This window comes from Octopus sinensis, linkage group LG13 (genome assembly GCF_006345805.1).
Source record: "Octopus sinensis linkage group LG13, ASM634580v1, whole genome shotgun sequence".
Classification (NCBI taxonomy): domain Eukaryota; kingdom Metazoa; phylum Mollusca; class Cephalopoda; order Octopoda; family Octopodidae; genus Octopus; species Octopus sinensis.
In genome coordinates, this window is record NC_043009.1 from 290,001 (window position 1) to 303,423 (window position 13,423).

At 38.0% G+C, this 13,423-nt stretch overlaps 1 long non-coding RNA gene across 1 annotated transcript in view; it reads left to right on the forward strand.

Moving 5' to 3' along the window:
• The window catches only part of LOC115218517, an 11,667-nt gene extending 1,206 nt beyond the window's left edge, over positions 1-10,461 (forward strand). Inside the window, exons 2-3 of the long non-coding RNA XR_003882241.2 lie at positions 6,055-6,159; positions 10,341-10,461. This is a non-coding gene — a long non-coding RNA (uncharacterized LOC115218517). The remainder of the gene's footprint in view (positions 1-6,054; positions 6,160-10,340) is intronic.
• Positions 10,462-13,423: the final 2,962 nt, after the last annotated feature.

The window sequence follows — 13,423 nt, forward strand, 5'->3', positions numbered from 1 at the left end:
GGAGCTGTTACTCAATTTATTGACCCCAAATTACTGGCCTCGCACCGAAATTAGAAACCATTAAAAATATTGAGAGTTTAAGGCTGCGCACTGGCGGAATCAGTAACGAATTGAACAAAATACCAAGCGGCATTTCTTCCGGCTCTTTACGTTTTGAGTTCAAATTCCACCGAGGGTGATTTTTACCTTCATCCTTCCTGGTTTATTGACCACTGACGTCGATATTATCGACTTATCCCATCCACTGAAACTGCTGGTTTTGTGCCAAAATCTAAAACCGTTATTAATCTAGTGTGCTGAGTATAACAATTAACATGGAATTACAGTGGAAGGGGTTAATTTTGATTTCTTTTAATCAAGTCTATATCGTAGAACAAGGAGTGGTGGCCTGGGGTGGCCTGGTATCAAAAAGGTTAACAAATTAAAGGGCTCAATATTGATAACATTATAGTCGAAATATTCAGCAATGAAGGAATGAATGCTTAAAAAAGTATTAAAAAGGGTAAGTATTCAATACAGACAGCAGTGGATCCTCACCGTTTGACGACGAGGATTTGGTTGTTCTATCAACAGAATGTTTGCCTCTTAATTAGAGAGTGAATTACTGTGTATTCCTCAGACACGAGCAACTTCCCGTAATTCTCCGCCAGAACCAGCTTCACACATCGAGCGTGACCAGGCCGTACATTTTGAATTACAGGAAACTTTTGAATTCATGCGTTTGTACATTTTCCGTCTACCCAACTTTACTCATTCGTTATGAACTGGAAGGAGGCTGCCCAAAAAGACATTTGCCCAGGATCTCAGGCAGAAGGATCAAACGCGTGGCCTCCTTCAAAAGCGGTCTTCTTAAACAATCGGCCATGCTTCGTCTACATATATATTTTTTTTTTTTTATTGCCCACAAGGGTCTAAACATAGAGGGGACAAACAAGGACAGACAAACGGATTAAGTCGATTATATCGACCCCAGGGCGTAACTGGTATTTAATTTATCGACCTCCGAAAGGATGAAAGGCAAAGTCGACCTCGGCAGAATTTGAACTCAGAACGTAACAGCCACGAAATACCGCTAAACATTTCGCCCGACGCGCTAAAGTTTCTGCCAGCTCGCCGCCTTAACATATACATATATATGTTTGCCTGAGTATACTTGGAAGTGTACTGTGTTTTTCAACACAGTAAGTCTTTAAAGGAGGACTTTCCCGGGACACGCCCCTCCCACACTCATACACGTGATGTTTGGTTGCGCAATCAGCATGACGTTTCCTTAACGAGTTTCATGATTGGCTAGTTGCAATTTGACGTAAGCAACAGATGCGATGGTACGTGTCGTCGGTCGATGTTTCATCTAACTTAAACTGTAACTATATAACTTTTAAACATGATATTAGTTATAAAGACATTTCAGTTGTATTTTTCAAATAAATACACCATAACCAAACGTTCTCGTTAAATAAACACTAATAAACTAAAAGCCGGAAGAATAAGGATGAGAAAGAGTTGGTAGAAAAATAATAAAAGAAAATGGAATAAGATATACAAGGAAAGAAAGAGTGACTAAAGAGGCGACACTTTATTCCACGTTGCTCCAGTTGTAGAAACGTCACTGGTGCCAAACTGTATCGGCCTTTGCTTTCACTTGGATAACATTAGTGGCGACTGGTATGCATGGACGCCTGCTGGCCTTCCATAAACAACCTTATTCCATTTTCTTTCATTTTCCTACCAACTCTTTCTCATCCTTATTCTTCCGACTTTTAGTTTATTAGCATTTATTTAACAAGCATGGACGTTTGGTTATGGTGCAGAGGATTGCGGTCACCATCAGGAGAGACCATGTGTCAACCCGACGGTAGTGGGCATAGATATTTAGGGATTTTGGAGCAGGATGACATTCTACACAGAGAAATGAAAGTCAAGGTCAGTGAGGCATATCAAAAAGGGTGAAGATGGTGCTGACATCCAACCTGAATGCCAAGAATTTGATTACTGCAATGAATATCTGGGCAGTTGCGGCGATCAGATATAGTGCGTCCATCCTAAAATGGACAAAGGAGGATATATGAACACTGCATAGAAGGACGAGAAAATTCATGACGCCGCATGGGGCGCTACTCTCGTAATACCTGTCATACCGTCTGCTCAATGCCTGTCATACCGTCTATCATTTTTGTAATAGACTTTTGAGGTCCTTCAACTTTCATGATACTTTGTTTCGTGTGGGGAGACCACAGTAGACAACAGTATTCAGGCTGAGGTCGGGCAAAAGTGGAGAAGAGAAGGATAATGGTGTGGATATCTCATGACTGGAAAGTTATGAGAATCCAGAAACACATTCCGCAGGCCATGTCAACTTTGCTGTTTATATGAGAGGCCCAGCTTATGCTGTTGTCCACAATTACTCCCAATATTCTGATGTTGTTGGATGGCACGAGAGTTTCACCTGAAGGAAGAGAGTATGAGAGTTTCAGGGTGTCTTCTTTTCCGAAGTGGATTAATTAAAATTTTGTCCTCGTTCAGCAGCATATTATTCTTTTCCGCTAATTTGATGACAGCCAGTAGATCTGACTGATTGTATGTCCGGTCACCCACTGCATTGATGACCTTCTGGATCTTGGAATCGTCTGCATAGATTCATATGTTGCTGTGCTTGATGATGTCAGTAATATCATTGATATAGATGATGAAAAGAAGTGGGCCCAACATAGTGCCTTCTGGGACACTGCTACTGACTTTGGCTGGGCTTGATTTTACTCCTTCGACTACATGTTGGGTTCCGTCTGTGAGGAAACACTTGATCCGTTGTAGTAATCCAGTGCTGAAATCAAGGTATTCAAGCCCTCTCCCAAAGCTCTCAAAATGTCATCAAAGTGATGCAGGAGCTGTATTAGGCAGTTCCTTCCATTCTAGCAAAAACTGTCTGATGAACGGCAACGAGAAACTCAGAGTAACAGATTTTGTTGAATTTTCTGCTGCTTAAAATAAGTATATATATATATATATATATATATATATAATATTATATATATAGATAATATATATATATATATTATATAGTATGTATATATTTGCATATATATATGTATACATTATCAATATATATATGCATATATATATACATATATATATATATATTCAAACACATAAGAGATGGCCATAATAGGACATCTGACTCACTAGAAAGAGCAGTTAAACTCCAAACTACTAATAGTTGTAATTCTGAAATGGAAAGAGAAATAAGAACGTTTGACCTATCTTTTCTGGAATATGCATGGAGTTTAACTGCTCTTTCTAGTGAGTCAGATGTCCTATTATGGACACCTCTTATGTGTTTGAATGTATATTACATAGTCTATTGACTATTTTCTTCTTTCTCGCTAGACCGAATGTTTTTCCTAACCTAAATTTTATTAATACATATATATATAATATATATATATATATATATATATATATATATATATATATATATATTATATATATATATATATATATATTATATATATATATATATATATATATGTGTGTGTTAGTGTTCTCTGTGTGTGTGTATAAACATACATAGGCGCATGGCTCATTCGAATCCCAGACCGGGCTGCGTGTTGCGTTCTTGAGCAAGACACTTTTTCTCAGACTGCTCCTAGTCACTCAGCTGTAGAAATGAGTTGCGACGTCACTGGGCCGAAGCTGTATCGGTGTTTGCCTTTCCCTTTCGATAACAATGGTGGCGTGGAGAGGGGAGGCTGGCATGCATGGGTGACTGCTGGTCTTCCATAAACACCTTACCCTGACTAGTATCTGGGAAGGTAACTTTCTAGGTACAATCCCATAGTAAGTCATGACCGAAGGGGGTCTCAGACAGACAGACACACACACACACACACGCATATACATACACAACACACACACACACACACACATATATATATATATATCACGTGATCAAGTGACCGACCAGACCATCAGATGTTGTACACATCGCTGGTCACAATGCGTTCGCATTGTGTTAGACTTCGAATGACGCCACCCCGCTGGCTAAGCGAGCAGGCCAACAGAAGAAAGAGTGGGAGAAAGAGTGGTGAAAGAACACAGCAGGGATCACCCCCCCCCCTGCCGGAGCCTCGTGGAGCTTTTAGCTGTTTTCGTTCAATAAACACTCACAACGCCCGGTCTGGGAATCGAAACCGCGATCCTACGACCGCGAGTCCGCTGCCCTAACCACTGGGCGATTGCGCCTCCATATATATATATACATATATATATATATATATATATATAAATATATAATAATAAATATTAGGGAATAAATCCAAATTTACAGGGAAAATCAGATTTAGGATTGAATCCAATTTTATAGTAAAATATTATATAATATTAATTAGAGACAAAACCACTATTTTGCAAATCAAACAAAGAAAGACTTAATCCAATACATAAAAAAAAAAATTTTAATATAAATTAAATAAAATTATATTCGCCACTACAATTGTTTCGTGTCTCTTCTCAGGACATTCATCAGGTGGATTTCAGATCTAAAAATAATCAATATTTTTAAGATATAAATTTAAAATGACTAAAACTATAAATAATATAAATTTATCAATGAAAATATATATATATATATATAATCTATATATAATCAAGAACTAAAATAACCTCTATAAACAATTGAATATAAAGAAACCTAGTATTTAAGTTCTCATATTTAAAGATGAAGAATCTAATTTCAAAAAACAAAATAAAATAAAATATATACAAACACACATGCTCATACACATATATCTAAGTATATATATAAACATATCTAAATACATACACTAACTCACACACCCGTATATATATCTCTATACATACACATAAACATCTAGGCAATGATAAATTAATAAAGTAGCCGTATAATTAAACACATTACTTATTCGTACTCCCACACACACACATACAACCCTCATTCATAAACACACTCACTCTGCATGACAACCACACATCCAACATCCGCAAATACTCAACCACAACAACAGAAACATTTTATTCTTAGCAATAAACTACCGAATACCATATACCACATATATACAACACCATACATAAATACTTAAAACAAACACACACACACACACACACATATTCCAAATACCACATGCATACAACAAACATACACAAATACGCAAACAAACACACACACACACACACATTCACACATACATAAACACTCAAAAGAAAACAACTTTTCTACACATAAACAATGCACACCCACACACACACACAATCACTCACACACAACACCACTCCCACCGCCACTCCATCACAGAGGAGTAACAAATTCAGGAGATACATACATTCAGCCACACACATACATTAACATTCTCTACTCGGCAATATACTATTAAAAACCCCATCACCACTCTAAACAAAATTATGAATATGAATAATAACTTATATAGAATTATTCTATTATTAAACGTAACCTAAACCATTTAAAAACGAATCTATCTATTTATCAAAGTATGTCTAAATTATTTAATAACTAATAGCAAAGAAAAGTACGATAAATAGATCAATACATAAACAACAAGTTTAACATAAGGAGAATATATTATACAAAAACTTATACATATACAATTAAAATTAAAATAGGAGATCTAAAATAATACATACCTTCTATTCTATTTTAAGTTATGAAGTGAATTTAAAAGTCTAACTGTTATAGCGTTTACAAAATTACGTTATCATAGAAATAGAATAAATATATATATATATATATATATATATAATATATATATATATATATATATATATATACATACATATATATATATATATACATATATATATATATATATATAATATATATATACATATATATATAAATATATATATTATATATATATATATATATATATATATTATATATATATATATATATATTATATATATATATATATATATATATATATATATATATATATATATAGATACATATATACATATACATACACATATATATATGTGTGTGTGTGTGTGCATTTATGTAATGCATATTCTTTTTTGTTTCAGTGATTGGCAGTGCCATGGCTGAATGCGATCTTCAAAAGGTAATGGAATGTCAAAGATTTACATTCCGAAGCTGCAAGATCCCGAAAATAAAGAGGCTGTGTGCAAGTAAGATAAATAAATAAAAAAAAAGGATTTTTCCATTTTTCATTCTTCTCTTCTTTATACATTGTCAGGAGATTTAGATTCGAGGAGCCGGGTTCGATCCCCCAAAGTGGCACCTAGGTCAAGTTTTGTTATCCTCTAAATCTAGGATTGACTTAATCCGCGTGGCGAGGACACAGCTCCAGTGTTCAGGAATTTGGAAGAACATGTAGTTTCCCCTTAATTGCGCCCTATTCTTAGGGGCTTTCTGGCCCTGAAAGGAACTACTCTACAGTTATAGATCCAGCAAGAGATTGATCCTGTGGCCATGGCGTTGCACCAGGTCTACCTGCCAGTGAGTATTTTTGTGTGGGAGTCAGCGATATAATTGGAAAAAATACATTCAAACGAAGAGGCGAAGGTCGCTAGCACTCGTGTGTGTGTTTTTTTCTATGCTCCTCCCACCACCACGTGACAACAACTGTTGGATTATTTATGTCCTTGTAACTTAGTTTGTGGAGGAGCGTAGCTGAGTGGCAAGGGTGTCGGCAACATGATCGTAAGATTGTGGTTTCGATTCCTGGACCGGCGACTTCATTTCACGTTGCTCCAGTCCACTCAGCTGGTAAAAAGGAGTAAAGCTGCGATAGACTGGCATCCCGACCAGCAGGGGTACACATACGCCATTGAACTGCATGGTTAGGCTTTAGAAAGGGCGCATTTATTATTATTATTATTATTATTATTATTATTATTATTATTATTATTATTATTATTATTATTATCATTATTATTATTTGTATTAGTTTGGCAAAACCGCCCGATAGAATTAGTACTAAGCCTTAAAAGCGAAAGAGTGCTGGCATCAATTTGTTCGACTTCGAAATAGAGCCCCAGCATGGCCGTCTGATAACTAAAGCAGGTAAAAGGAAATATGGAGGAAAGGTATTAATCTTCCGTTTTATGGAAAATTTATAACACAAATTTTAAATAATATACACTTTCATACGATGCGGCGAGCTGGCAGAAACGTTAGCATGCAGGACGACATAATTTGCGGTACCTAAGTGTCTAATATAAGGAATATCTTTGAAGGCGGCGCGCTGGCAGAACCGTTAGCAGGCCGGGCGAAATGCTTTGCGGTATTTCGTCTGCCGCTACGTTCTGAGCTCAAATTCCGCCGAGGTCAACTTTGCCTTTACTCCTTTCGAGGTCGATTAAATAAGTACCAGTTACACACTGGGGTCAATATAATCGACTTAATTCGTTTGTCTGTCCTTGTTTGTTCCCTCTGTGTTTAGCCCCTTGTGGGTCGTAAAGAAATAGGTATTTCATTTTTCTTTGCGTTTTGTGTTCAAATTGCGCAGTGGTCACCTTTCCCTCTCATCCTTTCGAGGTCGATAAATTAAATACCAGCTACGTTCTGGGGTCGTACTGGACCCCACCCACACACACACACAAATTCGGTCTTTGTTCCTAGTGTAGGTAAAGAATACCCACTAACAGACAACTTAGAAAACTATCTTTTATTTTATTTTATATATTTTTTATCCTTTACTCTTTTCAGTCATTTCACTGCACCATGCTGGAACATGGCCTTGAAGGGTTTTAGTCGAACAAATCGACCGCAGGACTTATTCTTTGCAAACCTAGTACTTACTCTATCGGTATCTTTTGCCGAACCGCTAAGTTACGGGGACTCAAACACGCCAGCATCCGTTTCCAAACGATATCGGGGAGACAAACACAGACACACAAAAACACACACACACTCACACACAATACATGTATATATATATATATATATATATATATATAATTATATATATATATATAATATATATAATATATATATATATATATGCGGTGGGCTCCTTTCAGTATCCGTCTACCAATCCACTCACAAGGCTTTGGGCGACCCGAGGCTATAGTAGAAGACACTTGCCCAAGTGGCAACGCGGTGGGACTGAACCCGGGACTATGTGGTTGGTAAGCGAGCTACTTTATTTTATTTTATTTGCCATAATGGCAGTATACAGTGTAGCTGCGGGCTGGACAAGACATTAATGAGGCGAATGGTAACAATACAAGATGATAAAGATGAGAGAAGACACAAAGCGCCCGCCGACACCCTGCTTCTCGAAAACATTGTTCGTTAAAAACATCTAAAAAGGAAATAAACCTCTTACAAATATATACAAAAACTTGGACTAGAAGTCTATCACAAAGGAAACAAATTTTATACGTATATAGGCGATAAACCACTTACATTACTCCCTCAATTAACTCTTCTGTGGCCTACAGGTATTCCCGCAACCACCAATCGGAACCAAAATTAAGTAATCTGTATTCCTCCTTTGGCAAGGATATTGAAACCGGAAAAAAATGTTTTCTTTCCAGTACCAGTGCAGCCACCTGTGAAGGCCACTCAGGACTGTCAATAAAAATCGGGTCCATCATAACCCGACAATCAAGATTATTTGCCACATACTCCTCAATCACCCCTCTCTTGCTTTCGAGATATGCCGTCGCCGGCAATGCCCTGTTTTTCTTTTTCTTCTTCATTTTCCCTTTTGCGACGTTAGGATGGAGTTCCACCGACATATCTGGAGGTCCTTCTTCCCCTTCCTCCACCTCAGGGTCCATCGGCTGGCAACCATTGTTGCCCACCTTGTTTCTCTTAGTACCTTTTCTCGAGTAGGTTACCTCCTCCTCCAGTGAAGGAGCAGGAGGCTCCGTTGGGGGAACAGTGGGTTCACAGTCATCAATCAACTGTTCCAGGACATCCGCCTGGTCCCGACAACAGTTCTTCTTCATGTGCCCTGATTGCATGCACAGGTGACACATGGGGGTGGGGCGTCCTTCAATGATCACCGGGTGCCTGGAACTAGCCATTGTCAAGAAATCTAGTAAAACCAGATCTTCCGCCGATTGGGCCCATAGGGTCAAAAGCAATTTTGACCCGACCCAAGCGACCGCAATAGTATTTTTACATTCAAGAACTTGGCAGGGCCACCACCCAGGCTCGAGGGATAGAATCTTCTATCCATTCAGCCTCTGTACTAGGCGGCAGCCCACACACCCAGGCTCTTGTCAATTAACGCCCACCATAAGGAGGGAGATACAAAATCTTCCTCCCATCTATAGACTGGCTCGCAAATTTCTGAGCCTCCGTAGGGGTGTCGAAAAGCACGCACACCGTTGCGTACTTTGCACCCCTACGGATGAACCTATAAGTTGGCTCAAATCCCGCCAACTCTTCTTCAATTTCACTCTGAGGGAATACACAGATGGTGTCGCGGTCCTTGCAATAGGGACGCAACAACACAGTTCTCTCATCATAGTTTTTTAACCACTCCTTGGGGGCAACAGTTCGCAACTCCAAGGCTTTCTTACATTTGGTTATCATCAATAAAATAAATTAAAATATAGAAGTTCATAACAAAATCAAAAATGTTCAAATAAAAGTCTCTAATGCAAACACAAAAAAGAGCAGAAAAACAGAATAGAGGAAAAGAAGGAAGGATGACAGTTCAAATGACAACAAAATTCAACTCTCGTAATCCTTTGTCGCACAGTTAAAAATCCCTTGAAGCCCAAAAATAGCAGCAAAAAATTCCTGGTTGTATTCCAAATGGTAAAATTCTGGTTGTACTCCAATTGGTAAAATCCACGAAGTGCACACAGTCACATAAAATCATAAATTTCCGGAGGGGATACGCCCCCTGAAAAAAACACAATTCTCACTACACAGTGAGTCTTTTTGCACGTTCACAGGCAGGTAAATAACCCAGTGGAGACCCTTGCTCGTCAAAAATCATTAATTACGAACCAACGGACTCCAATAAGCTCACCACAAAAACAAACACCTTACCTGTAGTCGTGCTTCAGTTGTTCAATATTTCTACGTGGAACGACGTGACTTCGGAGCGTATAAAACGCGAACTCTTCTGTTGTGAAGTAAGCGAGCTACTTACCACACAGCCATTCCTATGTAGTTAGACACGGGCTTCTTTCAGTTTCCGTCTATCAAATCCACTCACAAGGCTTTGGTTGGACCGAGGCCATAGTAGAGGACACCTCCTGAAGATTCCACGCAGTGGACTGAATCTGGAACCATGTTGTTGGGAAGCAAGCTTCTTATCACACAGCTACGCCTGCACCTATGTAAATATTCAATGTTTTCTTTCTTTCCTTCTTTATAGAGCAGCTTCAGACTTGATGAACTGTATGGGCTCGGCCTCTACTGGTTGCGGTGAAGAAATGGGAAAACATTCGACCAAGCTCGTTCACAGATTGCAGAATTAGGATGTCCACAGTCATCACGTAGTATCACACACACACACACACACACACACACAACACACACAAAGACACCACACACACACACACAAGACACACACACACAAACACACACACACACACACACACACACACACACACACATCCTAAACTTCTTAATTGGATGCAAAACACTTTCATTAAGTTTGTCGTAAACGTCCATGTTTGTTTTCAGTTAACCTTTGCTTCATAAGTTCTGAGTTTAGTTAAACTTTGCTTCATACGCTCTGAGTATTTCCTTTCAAAAGTCCCAAGCAACTTTGGAGGTTGAAACACACATTGGGAATGTGCATCTGATGATGCATGAGCGCCAGGGAAATAGGTTCTGTTTGCCCAAAGCATTATCATAAGTTTGTCCTAAACGCCTATGCATGTTTTCAGATTTTTAGTTAAGCCCTGACAAGAAAAGCTATGTCAGAGAACACGGCTCTGGTATTCAAACTGATGCAAAAATTTGAATGGGCTTTTGCCACACGCAGTAGGGAGTGTGATGGTAAGTAAAAAGAGGGATAATTTACAAGTTTCGGTTTATTTAGATTTCATCGGCTAAATATATTTTTGCTAGCATATCTAGACCAAATACGTAGGTTTTAAAGTGCTTAATGGTAGTTATATATATATATATATATAATATATATATATATATATATATATATATATATATACACATATATATATATATATGTTTGTGTGTGTGTGTGTGTGTATATATATATATAGACACAAACATGTATGCAGACACACATATATATATATGTGTGTGTATGTGTATTATATATATATGTATGTATGTATGTATGTATGTATGTATATATATGTATGTATGTATGTATGTATGTATGTATCTACATAATTGGGCAATTCTCTCTGCGGGTGTGTTTGCGGTGTCGTTAGCTAACTCCTCCTACATCGTTTTATCGATTTTGATGAAACTTAATACGTGAATAGAACTCATGACTGGAACCCTTTAACAGCTTACACTTATGGAACAGAACCAAGGGATAAGTCCAGTTTTTCCGGGAATTACCGGATACGTCAGTTATTATATATATGTATGTATGGAAATGATCCTTATATCTACTACATATAATTAATGTTGTTTAAATGCTCAGGGGAAATAACCCATAGCACCATTACTTATAATTGTCAGTTTTTAACGAAGCGGTCAATATTTGTTTCTCGCGATCAGGCGACCTAATTCAATATTTCGCTACTCACACTTTTTAATTGCTAAACCTGATTATTGCACTTTCATGATTTGAATCTTAAACCTTAAAGATTTCATTCATACATTTATATACATACATTTGACTGCTCATAACTCCGATAATTCTGCATTTCTCCAGTTACACCTTTTTGATGTCAGTAGATAAATTTTTAATTCCAGAACGTATATGTAGCAGCTTCATGCAGGCATAGTGTGGATTCGATCCCCGATTGACAAATTTCACTTAACAGTTCAACAGCACTTTTCTTACGGTAAAACAATAGTCTTTCTATGAATGACAGCAGTTACATTTGCCAGATGCCTTCGCTAAGCAGAATAATGTCTTTAGAACTTCTAACCTCTTCTACGCCTACAGGGGCTGGAATGGAGATAACAGACTTCCAATGAAAACACAAACTTCGTGACATACATAGATTGTTGAAAAAATCGATAATAGGGCCCCTGGAAGGATCTTTATAACTACTATATATAACTAATATTTTATTTAAACACCCAAGGGAAATAACCCATAGCACCTGCATTTACATCAGTTTTTAGCGAAGCGATCAATATTTGATTCTCACGATCAACGGACCTAATTCTCCATTTCACTACTCACACTTTTGAACTACTAAACCTATTAATGCACTTTCTTGATTTGAATTTTAAACCTTAAAGATTCAGATCAACAAATGTATGGGCAGACATTGGAAGTGGTAGGCCTTAATCTTGCAGAACCTAATTTTTTCACGGACAGCTCTATGTCGGATGCTCTAGAGTTGGAAATCCGGAAAATGTATTCATCTATGCTCCCAACGGCATAACCTAAAACATTGTCTAGCACGAAGCCCTGCAAGACTAATATTTTGGAACAAAGATGCATCTTCCCCCGACAACCTCTCTCGCTAACCTCCGAAAACCTCTCTCGCCAACCTCGAAAATCTCTCTCGACAATCCCTAACAGACTTTCTCGCCAATCCCCGACAGTCTCTCTTGCCAATCTCTCCCTCTTCCACCTGAGAGTTTTTTGTACTCTTTCGCAATGGAAAATACACCTTTTGTGGCAGTTATAACAAAATTGCTTTCTTTATATCAGAGTAATAAGGCGTTTCAATAAGGCGTTTAACTAGAACATCTTTACCCCCGGAAATTATCAGGTATACCAGATTGTATATATATATGGATGACGCGTGACCGAGTAAAACCACTTTTTTAACGCATTTTGCTCCAAGACGCATCTCATATTTGGTCTCCCCATCGCTTTTGATGTCCCATATGGCTCGTAAGACCTGTAAGGAATCTACAAGTCATTCTACACCGACCAACCAAGCAACAGCCCAACAATCTGGATGCTGGGACCTACAATACTGGATGAGGCTAGTGGCCGACCGAGACACGCTGCTACATACGGTGCACGTAATAACATGCGGGGCAGCACATTGGTAGACACGATTGTAACTGAGTTGGCTTGACTTCGAGGAGGAGACAGGACCACACTGAACGCAGGAAAGGAACTCATTTGTGTCCTTGTTAGGGAGAGGAGACTTCACATCCTCCATATATATTTACCACCGTCTTTATGATAGACCTAAAATATAAATTCTCCAACCCAAATTTGTGGTGAAACACTTGATCATTTTGTGTAGGGCTGTCCTAAACTAACACCAAACGAATATAAATATCGTCACGATATAAGGTAGAGTAATGTTTACATTGGAAAATATGTAAGCAGTACCAAAT